This window comes from Loxodonta africana, chromosome 19 (genome assembly GCF_030014295.1).
Source record: "Loxodonta africana isolate mLoxAfr1 chromosome 19, mLoxAfr1.hap2, whole genome shotgun sequence".
In the NCBI taxonomy this organism is placed as follows: Eukaryota; Metazoa; Chordata; class Mammalia; order Proboscidea; family Elephantidae; genus Loxodonta; species Loxodonta africana.
The window spans coordinates 11917222-11930777 of NC_087360.1; the positions used below are offsets into that span (position 1 = coordinate 11917222).

At 45.6% G+C, this 13556-nt stretch overlaps 1 pseudogene; it reads left to right on the forward strand.

The window, feature by feature from the left end:
* The first annotated feature begins 1783 nt into the window (after positions 1–1783).
* Positions 1784–13556, forward strand: part of LOC104846798 (crooked neck-like protein 1) — a 95751-nt pseudogene continuing 83978 nt past the window's right edge.

Here is a 13556-nt window from a genome sequence, read left to right on the forward strand (position 1 = left end):
CCATTTTGCACAGTCATTTTTAAGTTTATATCTTTCCTTTCACATTTCACTATAAGTGCCAAGGAGAAACCATGTGATCCCTTTAAGGGCTTGCTTAGAAATCTCATCAGCCACATATCCAAGTTCATCACTTACAAGTTCTACCTTCCACCAAACATTTGAACATAATTCATACAAGTTCTTTGCCACTGCATAAAAAGCATAGCCTTTCTTCCATTGCCCAATCATATGTTCATCGTTTTCTTTTAAAGTCTCACCAGAAGCACATTTAACATCCACATTTCTAGCAATATTCTGTTGCTGGCACCATGTATAAATTCTCTAAGATGATAGAGACCTTCTCGATAGCTCTCCTCACTTCCTTCTGAACTCTCACCAGAATTGCCTTTGATGTTCATAATTCTATCAACAGTCTCTTCAAGGCAATCTAGGCTTTCACCATTAGGTAACTTAAAAACTCTTCCAGCCTCTACTCCTTACCCAATTCCAAAATGCTTCCATATTTTAGGTATCCGTTAGAGCAGGACCTCACTCTTCCAGTGCCGAATTTTGTCTTAGTTATCTATTGCTGCTGTAACAGAAATACCACAAGTGGATGGCTTTAACAAACATAAATTTATTTTCTCACAGTTTAGGAGGATAGAAATGCAAATTCAGAATGCCAGCTAAAGGTTAAGGCTTTCTCTCTTTGTCAGCTCTGAAGGAAGGTCTTTGTCTCTTCAGCTCCTACTTCCTGGTTCCTTGGAGATCTCCATGTGTCTTGGCATCCATCTTATCCCATTTCTGCTCTTTGCCTTGCTTGTTTAATCTCTTTTATATCTTAAAAGAGATTGACTTATGATACTTCCTACACTAATACTGTCTCATTGACATAACAAAGTCAACCCATACCCAAATCGGATCATAATCACAGGCATAGAGGTTAGGATTTATAACACATATTTTGGGGGGGCTGTAATTCAATCCATAACAAGTGGCTTCCTTAAATTAAGGTCATATGACTAGTGAATTGCAGAGCTGGAACTTGAACCCAGGAAATTTGGCCCCAGATCCTAAATCTTGGCACAGTTTTGCCCTGATTGAGACAGAAAGTAGGTGTAGCACACTGCCTCTAGATTACGACTGCATTTACCCCTAGATTCCTAGAACCTTGCACATAATTAGCATCCAATTTTTTTTATTTTAATGAATTGTCTTCAAATGAAAAACAGATGGCAGGAAAACTCCCTTCTCCCCACTCCTATGGTGTTGTTGTGGGTGCCATCAGATTGATTCTAACTTATGGTGGCCTCATGTATTATAGAGTAGAGCTACTTCATGGGATTTTCTAGGCTGTAATCTCTATGGAAGCAGATCTCCAGGTCTTTCTCCTGAGGAGATGCTGGGTGAGTTTGAACTGCCAATCTGTCAGTTAGTGGTCAAGCGCTTAACTGTTGTGCCACCAGGGCTCCTTTCTATGTTTGTACAAACACAAAAATAGGAAAGTGGAAGTTTAGGGAGCCCAAGCTCTGGGCACGTGGATGTGCCTTCAAGAACACGTCGCAAGTGTCTAGGCAGAGTCCGCCTCACCGGAGCCAGGTCTTTCCCTCTCTGGAAGGAGCCATGCAGCCCTTCCCCAGCCCCCTTCTTCAGGGTCTTTGAGCAGAACAGCCCTGCCAATTTATCAGGGCAAGTCAGCCTCTCAGAGCGGGTTGGAGCATAAATCAAACTACAAGAAGGAAAGGTTTAAAAAAAGAAGTTGTGGAGAGAGAAAAATTCAGGAAGGGGGTGGGGAGAAAGCACGATGGAAGGAGAGTGAGAGAGGGGGGAAATGAGATCAAAGGCAAAAATTCATCAGAGATAACGGAATTATTTATTTTTCCTGCTCTCGGTCTCTGGGCCTTTGAGGCCTCCACGCTGATGTATTTGGACGTCTTGGGGCCGTCTGTTTCCAGGGGCCACCCCCGCCCCAGCCCCTCTGCTTGGGCCCAGCCCCCAAACGGCACGCTGGTTCCATCAGCAGCAGCTGCCCCCTCTGCGGCTGCCCACTGAGCCTTTTGAAGTGGGTCCTGGTGGTGTTTACGCGCCTTCGTGTAAGAAACGTGTGCTCGGTGCTGGCCACTGCTGCCGCGCTGGGTGGGGGTGGGAGACACGGAGGGTACCTTCATCACTCATGAGCCTGTTTATTTGGGAACCAGAGCAGCCCTTTCTCCAGTTATTACTCAATGTCCTTGGCAGACTAAGCTACCCCCATTCCCGAAGGTCAGGCAGGAATAACAAACACTGTCACCTTTTCAAGCTGCCCTCATCTTGCCTGGTCCCAGGATGCACTTGGCTTTCAGAGAAGAGATGGAGATGAAGGATTCTGAAGATGTTACGCTGGTCCCGAGAGGGCTTACGACCAGCTCGTTCATAAGCAGTGGAATTGTAGGCGAAATCAGGCATTCTGGCTCCTCAGCCTGCTCCGATGTGATGCTTAAAGGCAAGGGAACTCATTTAGTTCTCTAATTCTCTTCCGCCATATTGTTTTTAGTTGCTGTCGAGTTGGCTCCCGCTCACGGTGACCCCGTGCACATCAGAACAAAATCTTGCCCGTCCTGTGCCATCTTCTCAAGTGTTGGTATGCTGAAGTCCACTGTCACAGCCACTGTGTAGTTTGAGCGCCTCCAATCTAGGGGCTCATCTTCCAGCACTATATTGGCCAATATTCTGTTGGGACCCATAGATTTTCAGTGGTTCATTTTTGGCAGTAGATCTCCAGGCTTTGCTTCATGGTTTGTCTTAGTCTGGAAGATCTGCTGAAACCTGTCCATACTGAGTGACTTTGATGGTATTTGAAATATCTGTGGCATAGCTTCCACCATCAGAGCAACACACAAGTCACCACAGTACAACAAACTGACATATGGGTGGCGGACCCCCATATTACAGATGGGAAAACTGAGGCTTGAAGAAGTTAACATAAGGAAAGAACTCACATGAGATGTATTAAGTGTTGAGTACTCTTCCAAGGGTTAGTCATTCTACAACTGGGGAGTGTCGCAGTTGGCTAAGGGTTACAGGGGATAAACATGGTTCATCTTCCTAAAATATCAGCTTTCCCATCCCCTATTTTTTAGTTAACTGGCAGAAAGCTGAAAACATTATCTGATAATCTGTTTTACTATGAAAATCGACTGGCTGGTAAATTGTGTACTTAAAAGGACATTAATACGAATGAATACTGTGAAGGTTGGGCTGTGGTATGCAAAATTATCACGTGCGAAGAGAAAAATCATCTTGCCTCCAATCACCACCCAATCTGTTTGCCCACACACCCAGCTTGACACTGGGGCCAAGTCTAGAGACAGACATTCTTGGTGCAGGAGTCTGACGCTCCCTCTGCCAGCTGCGGCCTGGGAAGACAGAGGGGTCAGCTCAGTCCTTTCCTCATCAGATGATCCTTCCCTCCTCCATGAGGCTCTTGTGAGGATTGAATGAGATTCTGTTGGTGGCGCAATGGTTCAGTTAGCTCAGCTGCTAACTGAAAGGTGCCAGTTCGAACTCACCCAGCAGCTCTGCAGGAGAAGAGACCTGGCGATCTGCTTCCATAAAGATTACAGCCTAGGAAACCTTACAGGGAAGTTCTACTCTGTCATGTACGGTCAGTGTGAGTTGGAATTAACTTGACGGCACATGACAACGGCATTTATTAAATAGCACATGTATAACCCAATGTGGCAGGCACCATTCTCTGTGCTTTATAAAATACGAATCATTTAATCCTCCAAACAGCCCTATGAGATGGTTACTATCCCCCCATTTTACAGATGAGGAAACGGAGGCTCAGAGAGGTGAACTGGTTTATGCAGCATAACATTGCCAGGGCCACACAAAAGGTCTTCAGAGTGTGGCCACCATTCGGTTTTATCATAAATCTTCAGACGGTGCATACTTGTAACATTGAGGTGCTGTGCGCTCTAGCCCCTGTGGCAAGGCACTCTGAAGAGCAAACAAGGAGGAGAGGACGTTCCTGGAAGGGAAACAGCAGTGGAAGGACAAATGCGCAGGCCTGTGGATGGAAGGTGAGAGCAGGTGACCCAGCCTGCGCACACACTCTTCCAGGAGGCTCATGGGCCAGCCAGACCCTGCCTGTCGGACCTCAGGTACCAATAGGATCGAGGAGAAAGTGGAGTGTCCTGGAATGAGCACCCAGGGTGAGGCTGCCCCTCTGGGGGAGAAGGGGTCTAATGCTGGCTTCTCTGTGCCCTGGGCACAGAGGTGGTGGTCCAGCAGAGCCTAGAGACACTGAGGGGTGTCCCGGAATGAGTCTCAAAATGATGCAACGAGGGTAAACCTGAGTGAAAGAAATGTCTGGAATCTCTGCTTGGGTCCCTGTTTTGTCCTCTTTCTATAAAAGGTTCATAAATGTCCTGAACTGGTTGGAAAGACTGGAGATGAGTATTTTTCTGAGGAAATCTTGTGATAACCATATATCTCTTTCAGCAGGAGCATCCCATGAATTGAATGGGGTCTCAGGCCATGTCAGGGGCATAGGACAGATTTGATGGGATGTACCTGCCCTGTGGCTTTCTGGGTTGGGGGCTGACCACCTCCATGCCATCCTGTGGTCAGGTGACAACATCCCTCTGGGGGAGAAGGGGTCTAATGCTGGCTTCTCTGTGCACTGGGCACAGAAAGTGGTGGTCCAGCAGACCCCAGAGATACTGTGAGGGGTGTCCGAGAATAAAAGGGGTGGCCGGGATTGCTGGAGCCTGCTTTATGACATCCTGGGAGCCCCCTTCAGCCCCTCTCACCACCACCAGGACAACAGGGTCAACTGGCATTAATGCTGGTTTGTCAAGTGCATTATTAGGTATTATTATCATTTTTAACAGAAGTAGGTCTTCACTCTTGTCTGCCATTGGTGGCATTCCAGAAAGCATGAAAGCCAATGCTTCTGAAACTTCTCTATCCACCCCCTTCCTGGAATCCGAGTCTTGGAATATTCCTGCGGAAAGTTGCAGTCGACCACTTAGGAAATGGGGACAGACAGGTGACCCTCAGCAAGCTGCCTGTCCTCTCTGGTCCTCAGACTGGCCACTGGCCTGGGCTGGGAAGTAAAGTTCTTGAAGGAGCTACTCTGAGACTGCCGCTAAGCTTTCGTCTTGGAGATCTTGGGGTCTTTGTCTACGCAGAGGGGGAAGCCGGTGTCTACCAGGCACTTGCTGAACCAGAGAGGTGGGCTGGTTTTGATTAAACAGCCATTATTTACTCACGTCAGGAACGATGCTCAGGAAAGCACAGATGTTGTCATGTGACCTTGGGCTGGCGTGGCGGCGGTCAGTCCCACCAACCCAGAAAGCCACGGCTCCGTTAGGTTGCATCAAATTTGTCCAATGTGCATGACACAGCCTGGCAAAACAAAAAACCTATTTGCCATCGAATTGATTCCAACTCATAGCAACCCTATAGGACGGAGTAGAACTGCTTCATGGGGTTTCCAAGGAGCGGCTGGTGGATTCCAGCTGCCAACCTTTTGGTTAGCAGCCAAGCTCTTAACCACTGTGTCACCAGGTCTGGAGAACCTAATCAATTCAGGTGATGCTCCTATTGAAAGAGATATATCGTTATCACAAGATTTCCTTAGGAAAACACTGATCTCTAATCTTTCAGAATAGTTCAGGACACTTATAAACCTTTTATAGGAAGAGGACAAAACAGGGACCCAAGCAGAGATTCCAGACATTTCTTTGGCTCAGATTTACCCTCGTTGCATCATTTTGAGTCTCAGTTAGAAATGAAGTCATCAGGGGTTAGAACATTTTCCCTCTTGCTCCTGAGGAACCTTTACGCAGACAAGAGGCAGTTGTTTGAACAAAACAAGGGGATATTGATTGGTTTAAAGTCAGGAAAGGTGTGCGTCAGGGTTGTATTCTTTCACCATACCTATTCAATCTGTATGCTAAGCAAATAATCCGAGAAGCTGGACTATATGAAGAAGAATGGGTCATCAGGATTGGAGGAAGATTCATTAACAACCTGCATTATATAGATGACACAACCTTGCTTGCTGAAAGTGAAGAGGACTCAAAGCACTTACTAATGAAGATCAAAGACCACAGCCTTCAGTATGGATTGCACCTCAACATAAAGAAAACAAAAATCCTCACAACTGGACCAATGAGCAACATCATGATACATGGAGAAAAGATTGAAGTTGTCAAGGATTTCATTTTACTTGGATCCACAATCAACAGCCATGGAAGCAGCAGTCAAGAAATCAAAAGACGCATTGCATTGGGTAAATCTGCTGCAAAGGACCACTTAAAGTGTTTAAGAGCAAAGAGCAGAGATGTCACCTTGGAGACTAAGGTGCACTTGACCCAAGCCATGGTATTTTCAATCACATCACATGCATGTGAAAGCTGGACAATGAATAAGGAAGACTGAAGAAGAATTGATGCCTTTGAAATGTGGTGTTGGCAAAGAATATTGAATATACCATGGATTGCCAAAAGAACGAACAAATCTGTCTTAGTGCAACCAGAATGCTCCTTAGAAGCAAGGATGGCGAGATTGTATCTTACATACTTTGGACATGTTGTCAGCAGGGATCAGTCCCTGGAGAAAGACATCATGCTTGGCAAAGTACAGGGTCAGTGGAAAAGAGGAAGACCCTCAACGAGGTGGATTGACATAGTGGCTGCAATGATGAGCTCAAGCATAACAATGATTGTAAGGATGGCTCAGGACCGGGCAGTGTTTCGTTCTGTTGTGCATAGGGTCACTATGAGTTGGAACGAACTCAACAGCACCTAACAACAACAACAACTTTCCTTGCTCAACCGGAGAACTTTCCAGAACAGTATTTGGCAGAATATTTTCCACTTAGGGTAACAGCAGGGAGCTTTCAGGGAAGGGTCACTGTCATGATCTTTCAGGCATTACGAATGAATGCTTTAGCAGGTCCTCAAAAGGTTAAACAATTACCATGTGACCTAGCAATTCCACTCCTAGGTATAGACCCAAAAGACTTGATAGCAGGGATTCAAACAGACTTGTACACCCGTGCTCACTGTAGCACTTTTCACAATAGCCAAAAGGTGGAAACAACCCAAATGTCCATCAACAGATGAATGGACAAACAGCATGTGGTATATACATACTGTTAGGGATTGAATTGTGTCCCCCCAAAATATGTATTAAAATCCTACCTCCTGTACTTGTAATATGACCCTGTTTGGAAATAGGGGGTTTTCTCTTGTCATGTTAATGAGGTTGTACCAGAGTAGGGTGGGTCCTAAACCTAATCACTCTGAGTTATAAAAAGAGCAGAACAGACACAGAGACACACACAGATGGAAGACAGATGTCAAGGAACACCGAGGAATGATGGCAGACCCCAGAACCTAGAAGAGAGGCTTACAGAAGAAATGACACAATCAAGACCTTGATTTGGAATTTTAGCCTCCAGAACTGTGAGAAAATTAATTTGTTCTTTAAAGTCACCCACTTGTGGTATTTTTGTTATAGCAGCACAAGAAAACAAAGACGTACGATGGAGTACTATCCTGCCATAAAGAGAAATAAAGTTCTGATACATGCTACGACATGGATGAACCTAGAAAACGTGATACTGAGTGAAATAAGTCAGACACAGATGGACACATATCGTATGATCCCACTTATACAAAATATCTAGAACAGGCAAATGCATAGAGAAAGTAGATTAGTGGTTCCCAGAGTGGGTGGGAGGGGGAAGTGCGGAGCTATGGCTTCATGGGTGCAGGGCTTCTGTTTGGGGTGATGAAAAAGTTTTGGACATAGATGGTGGTGATGGTGGCCCAACATTGTGAGTGTAATTAATACCAATGCATCGCACATTTAAAACTCAAAAAAAAGAAAAATTAACAGTCTAACTACAAAAAAAAAAAAAAAAAACTACAAGCTCCCTCAATTCTTACCTCAACTCTGAGAATTGTCACTGCATTTTACTGAGGAATATATGGGGGCTCAGAGAACTTCCCCAAATCCCTGCAGCTGGGATGTGGTAGAAACGGCACAGAACCCTGGGCCTCCAGATGCATGCTTTCAAGCTCTCAGTTTTCCTGCAGGAATATAGCTCCGCGAGGGCAGGAGCCCAGCCTGTTCTCTGCACTGTAGAACAGAGCCTGGCACCTAGGCGGCACTCAGGTGTTTGTTAAGCAGACTTGAAACAAAATCCTGGCCTCAGGCTGTGATCTTGAGGCTCAGAGAGGTGAAGGGGGTTCCCAACGTCTTCATCTTCAAAGCAGACACAGCAAAACACCTCCTTTCTCTCCGCCTCAAAGCATCACTGTGAAGAACGTGGTGGACGATGACTATAGGGTCGTTTGCCCAGGACTTTTTTATAATTTGAGGTGCATTCAGAGTGAGCTGAAAGGGACTTCAAAGAGGTGACAGCTTCGGTGGCACCCTTCCACGGCAGTGTGGACAGATGTGTCTCAATTCTTCAGCCTCACACTGGGGCCAGCCTCTGGGTAGCCATGAGGTCTCCAGTAGTAGACGGACACCAGACAGAGATTAGCACGTTTCTTCCATGGGGCAACTGGTGGGTTTAAACTGCCAACCCTTTTTAGTTATTAGCTCAGCACTTTAACCACTGCGCCACCAAGGTCCCTTCACTGATACATTACTATTCACTAAACTACAGATTTGGGTTTCAGCAGTGTTTCCACTAATGTCCTTTTTTTTCTGTTCCAGAACCCAATTCAGGTGCCATATTGCATTTCGAAGCATGTGTATAAATTTTCATACAATACCAAACCAAACCAAACCCATTGCCATCCAGTCAATTCCGACTCATAGCAATACTATAGGACAGAGTAGAAATGCCCCATAGGTTTCCAAGGAGCAACTGGTGAATTTGAACTGCTGACCTTTTGGTTAGCAAATGAGTTTTTATAATTACTAAACAAGCCAAACGGCAAAGAAGCACAGAAAAAGAAAAAAGTCCCCTTTAAGCCCTGCCTTCTTGCCTCAGTTAAGCTTGGCCTGTAGCCTTCTAGACCTTGCTGTCCAATATGGTAGCCATTAGCCACATGAAGCTAATTAAAGTTAATTAAATTAAAAAATTATCATTCGGCTCCTCAGTTACATTGGCCACATTTCAGGAGCTCAACAGTACATGTTGCTAGCGGCTACGGTATTGGGCAGCACAGATACGGAGCACTGCCGTCATCACAGAAAGTTCCACTGAACAGCACTGTTCTAGATCTTTCCTTATGTGTTTTCCCACCAATCCGTACTTACATACTCCAATTTTTTTTTTTTTTTTACATAAAAATCGTAGTCTACTGCATACTGCATAACATTTTCTCCTAACATGTTTTCGAGATTGTTGCATATCGGTACACAACAATCTGCCTCATTCATTTTAGCTGCTGCTGAGAGGCCCATGGTGTGGGTGCACCATTATTTAAGCCATCCCCACTTGATGAGCATGCAGGTTATTTTTGTGATTAAGAGCTACAGCTGCTAACCAAAAGGTCGGCAGTTCGAATCCACCACCCGCTTCTTGGAAACCCCTTGGGGCAGTTCTATCCTGTCCTGTAGGGTTGCTAGGAGTCAGAATCAGCTCTATGGCAATGGGTTTGGTTTATTATTATTACAATAAAGGTTACAAGGAACATCGTTGTTCATTCTGAGAGCCGCAGGTCGACTTAGCTTGAGGCAGAGTGGCTTAGGCTAGTAGAAGACATGTCGTTGGGTACCGTTTAGTCAATTCCCACTCACAACAACTCCGTGTCACAGAGTAAAACTGCCCCATAAGGCTTTCTAGGTTGTAATCTTTACCGAAGCAGATTTCCAGGTCTTTTTCCCACAGAACTGCTGGGTGGGTACAAACTGCCAACCTTTCGGTCAGCAGCTGGGCGCCTACCCGTTTGCACTACCTGGGCTCCTTAGTAGAAGAAAATACTCCCCCTGAAAAGTCCTCTTTGCACCATCTGAACTGTGCTTCAGTCCAGTGACCGTGCTCAGTGGGACAGAACACAGGACAGAAACTCAGACACACTGGGATTACTGGGAAGGATGCCCAGGTTTACTCAGATATCAGGTTGTCTTGACAAACCTGAGAGGAGTGAACTAGAGATACCCTCGGCCCCCCAATGACAAAACAGTGATGACAATTAGAAAACCGTATCCAGCCATGCCTGAGGACATACCCATTTCACACCCCTAACCCAGTATGACTTCATCTGAACTTCATTGTACCTGCAAGGACCTAGATCCAAATAAGGTTGCATTCACAGGTAAGACTTCAGTATCTCTTTTTGGAGTACAATTCAGGCCATAACAGGTGTGAATTGCAATCGGGCCACCATCGAGGATAATTTTGGCTCCATCCTAGTCCATCCCGTCACCTTTCCTCCCCCCAAGGGCATGTCAACTGTAGGCAAAGCAAGCTCACTTTCCTTCTTGTATTGATGGTAGACTGTGACCCATTGCACCTATTTCAGAAACGATACAGATTAAATGATTATACTCTTCAAAAGGGCCACCTTCTGAATTAAGCCTTCGTCACTTGCACAGTGTGAATAACCAGAGAGATGTGTACCAACAGCCACTTTGTTCGCCTTGTGTTCAAGAACATGCTTACGTGCTGAACATGAACTTCACAAGGGCTCCATACACACGTTTCCAGGAAGACCACATGCACATTTGTACACTAGTGGCTCCATCGAGAAACTTCGAGTACGTGGATGTTCTGAATTTTAAATACCTGACCTTCAGTTTATATGTTCTACTTGGTTATTAAACCAGGGTACCTAAACTTGGTCTCACATTTGAGCATCCCCCCACCCGATGCAATACAAAGTAATTTTTAATAAAAAAGCAATTAGTAAAATCCCCCGTTCATCCTAACTTCCCAGTTCTGTTACCTAGAAGAATTCGCTATGACTATTTTGGTGTGTATCTTTGCAGATCAGTGGTTCTCAATCAAGGATGACTGTGTCCCCCCAGGAGACAGTTGACAGTGTCTGGAGACATTTTTGGATGTTACAGCCGGAGGGGCTACTGGCATCTAGTGGGTAGAAGCCAGGGATACCTCTAAACCTCCTACAATGCACAGACCAGCACTTCCCCAAAAAATTATTGGGCCCCAAGTAGCGCCCAAGCTGAGGTTGAGGAATCATGTTCTAGATATTTTCTGTGCATACACGGATATATACACATGGGCACACGTGTTATAACAACTGTTCCTCATTTCGCTTTTTGGTACTTGATATTGTGGACATCTGGGCACTGCTCTGCTGTAGGCATGTACCCTCTAGCATTTAGGGAAAAAAGAGAAAAAAAACTAGAAACAACCTAATACTTATTACAGAAATGGCCCTGTACCTCCGTCTTTGCACATTTATTGGATGAATTTTTAATTCAAGTCCTCTGAGCTATGGCAGATGTATCTATCCTAGCGAAGTGAGATAACTCGTGAACACCAGTAACAGATTGTCAGCTCAGATCTGTCAAAACTGTATTGCTGGAGTTGTGTGAGTGTGTATATGCACACAGATATACATGTGCGCACACACACACCACCGGGCCCTGGGAGAGACCCTCTCTCAAAGCCAGGCCTGTGCAGAGGCAGAGGGCCAGGGCTTACTGGACAAGTTGCTCTCTGGATCCTCAGCCTGGAAGCCCACATGAGTCACGGCTTTGAAATCGGCCTCAGATGCCAGCTGAAAACAGAGGCTTTGCACAATCAAGTTGACAGATGAAGCTGGGCCTGCCCTGCTAGGGACAAGCTCATCCATATCCCGGGTTAAAAGAAATATTGCGTTTTTAAAGAGGAAAGAAACATATTTAAGAGATAAAGCCAGGGAGAAAAAAAAAAAAAAAAGAGTTTTCTGGTCATTAATTTTAATAAAACGCAGGAGGAAATTCACTTTAAAGGCATGCTAAAGCCCCGTAATCTTCAAAGAGATGGAGGAGACTCAGCTGCCCAGGAAGGGAGAAACTTTACCAGGAGACCATGGTTCCTTGGCTGCAAATGGCCCAGGTGAGGGCTAACGTTGGGTTAAGAACAGATTCTCTTCTCGCTTAGGTAAGGTTGGCTCTGACCCTTCAGGTGCTGCCCAGATCAAACCATGTGCAGCGGAAAGGGTGCTGGTTTCCAAACCTACCCCTGGACAAAATGCCAAAACCCTCACCATAGTTCTTTGGGGCCTCGAACACTTGCTGCCTGTTGGAACCCGAAGGCATTTCGGCGAGTTGCCCGGCCTTAAGGGCACTGTCTTAGTTATCCAGTGCTGCTATAACAGAAATACCACAAGTGGATGGCTTTAACAAAGAGAAGTTTATTTTCTCATAGTAAAGTAGGTTAAAAGTCCAAATTCAGGGCATCAACTCCAGGCAAAGGCTTTCTCTCTCTGTCAGCCTTCTCAGCAATGTTCCCCCTGAGTAGGAGCTTCTTCGCACAGGGACTCCAGGTCCAAAGGACGCACTCTTCTCCCAACACTGCTCTCTTGGTGGTATGAGGTCCCCCGTCTCTCTGCTCACTTCTCTCTTTTATATCTCAAGAGATTGCCTCAAAACACAATCCAATCTTGTAGATCTAGCCTGCCTCACTAACACAACTGCCGCCCATCCTCCCTCATCAACATCATAGAGGCAGGATTTACAACATGTAGGAAAATCACACAATACTGGGAATCATGGCCCAGCCAAATTGATACACACATTTTTGGAGGGACTTAATTCAATCCATGACAGGCACTATTCCTGCTCAATGCCATCAGGTCATTTCCATGTGAAAGGGTGGGTCCAGGGAGGCCAGACCTTGGTCGGGCATAAGCAGCCCCAACTCCAGGTTTTTTTTTCACATTTTCTAGTTTGCACAGGCCAGGTGATATACCTGCCGCTGAATCTGGCCCTAGGGTAGCCAGTTGGCCATAGCTGGAAGTAATGAAAACCTCAGACCATCTTGTGGGAGGTGACAACAAATACCAGGGCTTTAATGGCTGAATGTGGCTTCGGGAATCCAATAATCTCATGGCTTGATTGTGTAATCCATGGTGTCAGAAGAACCCAGGTGGTTAATTGAGGGGGTGGGCAGTGGGTGGAGTGAGTGGGGTATGATAGGGGGAAGGCCTTGTGTCTGTAGGTATAAGCCCCACTAGAAAACTGATCCTGTTGGACAATCTAATTACCCCCCGTTTGCAAGAACACTCCCCAAGGCATTAGAAGACAGGCCTTCAATGGAGTACTTTTGGAAACTACACTTGCAAAGAAAGGTTTTGCAAGCTTCGCAATGTTAACAAAAACACCTTCGGCTTCCCCTTCCTTCCTTCACCAAAATTAACAAATTTGGGGTGAAGGGGCAGGAAGAGGCCTGCCGCCAAACACTGCCTGTATTCATCTGTTGCTTGCTCTGTTAAGTAGTAAAATAAACAAAAACCAGTTGCCATCATAGATTCCAAATCATGGTGACCCCATGTGTGTCAGGGCAGAATTGTGTTTCATAGGTTTTTCAGTGGCTGAGTTTTGGGAGGTAGATGGCCAGGCCTTCCTTCTGAGGTGCCTCTGGATAGACTTGAACCTCCAGCCTTTAGGTT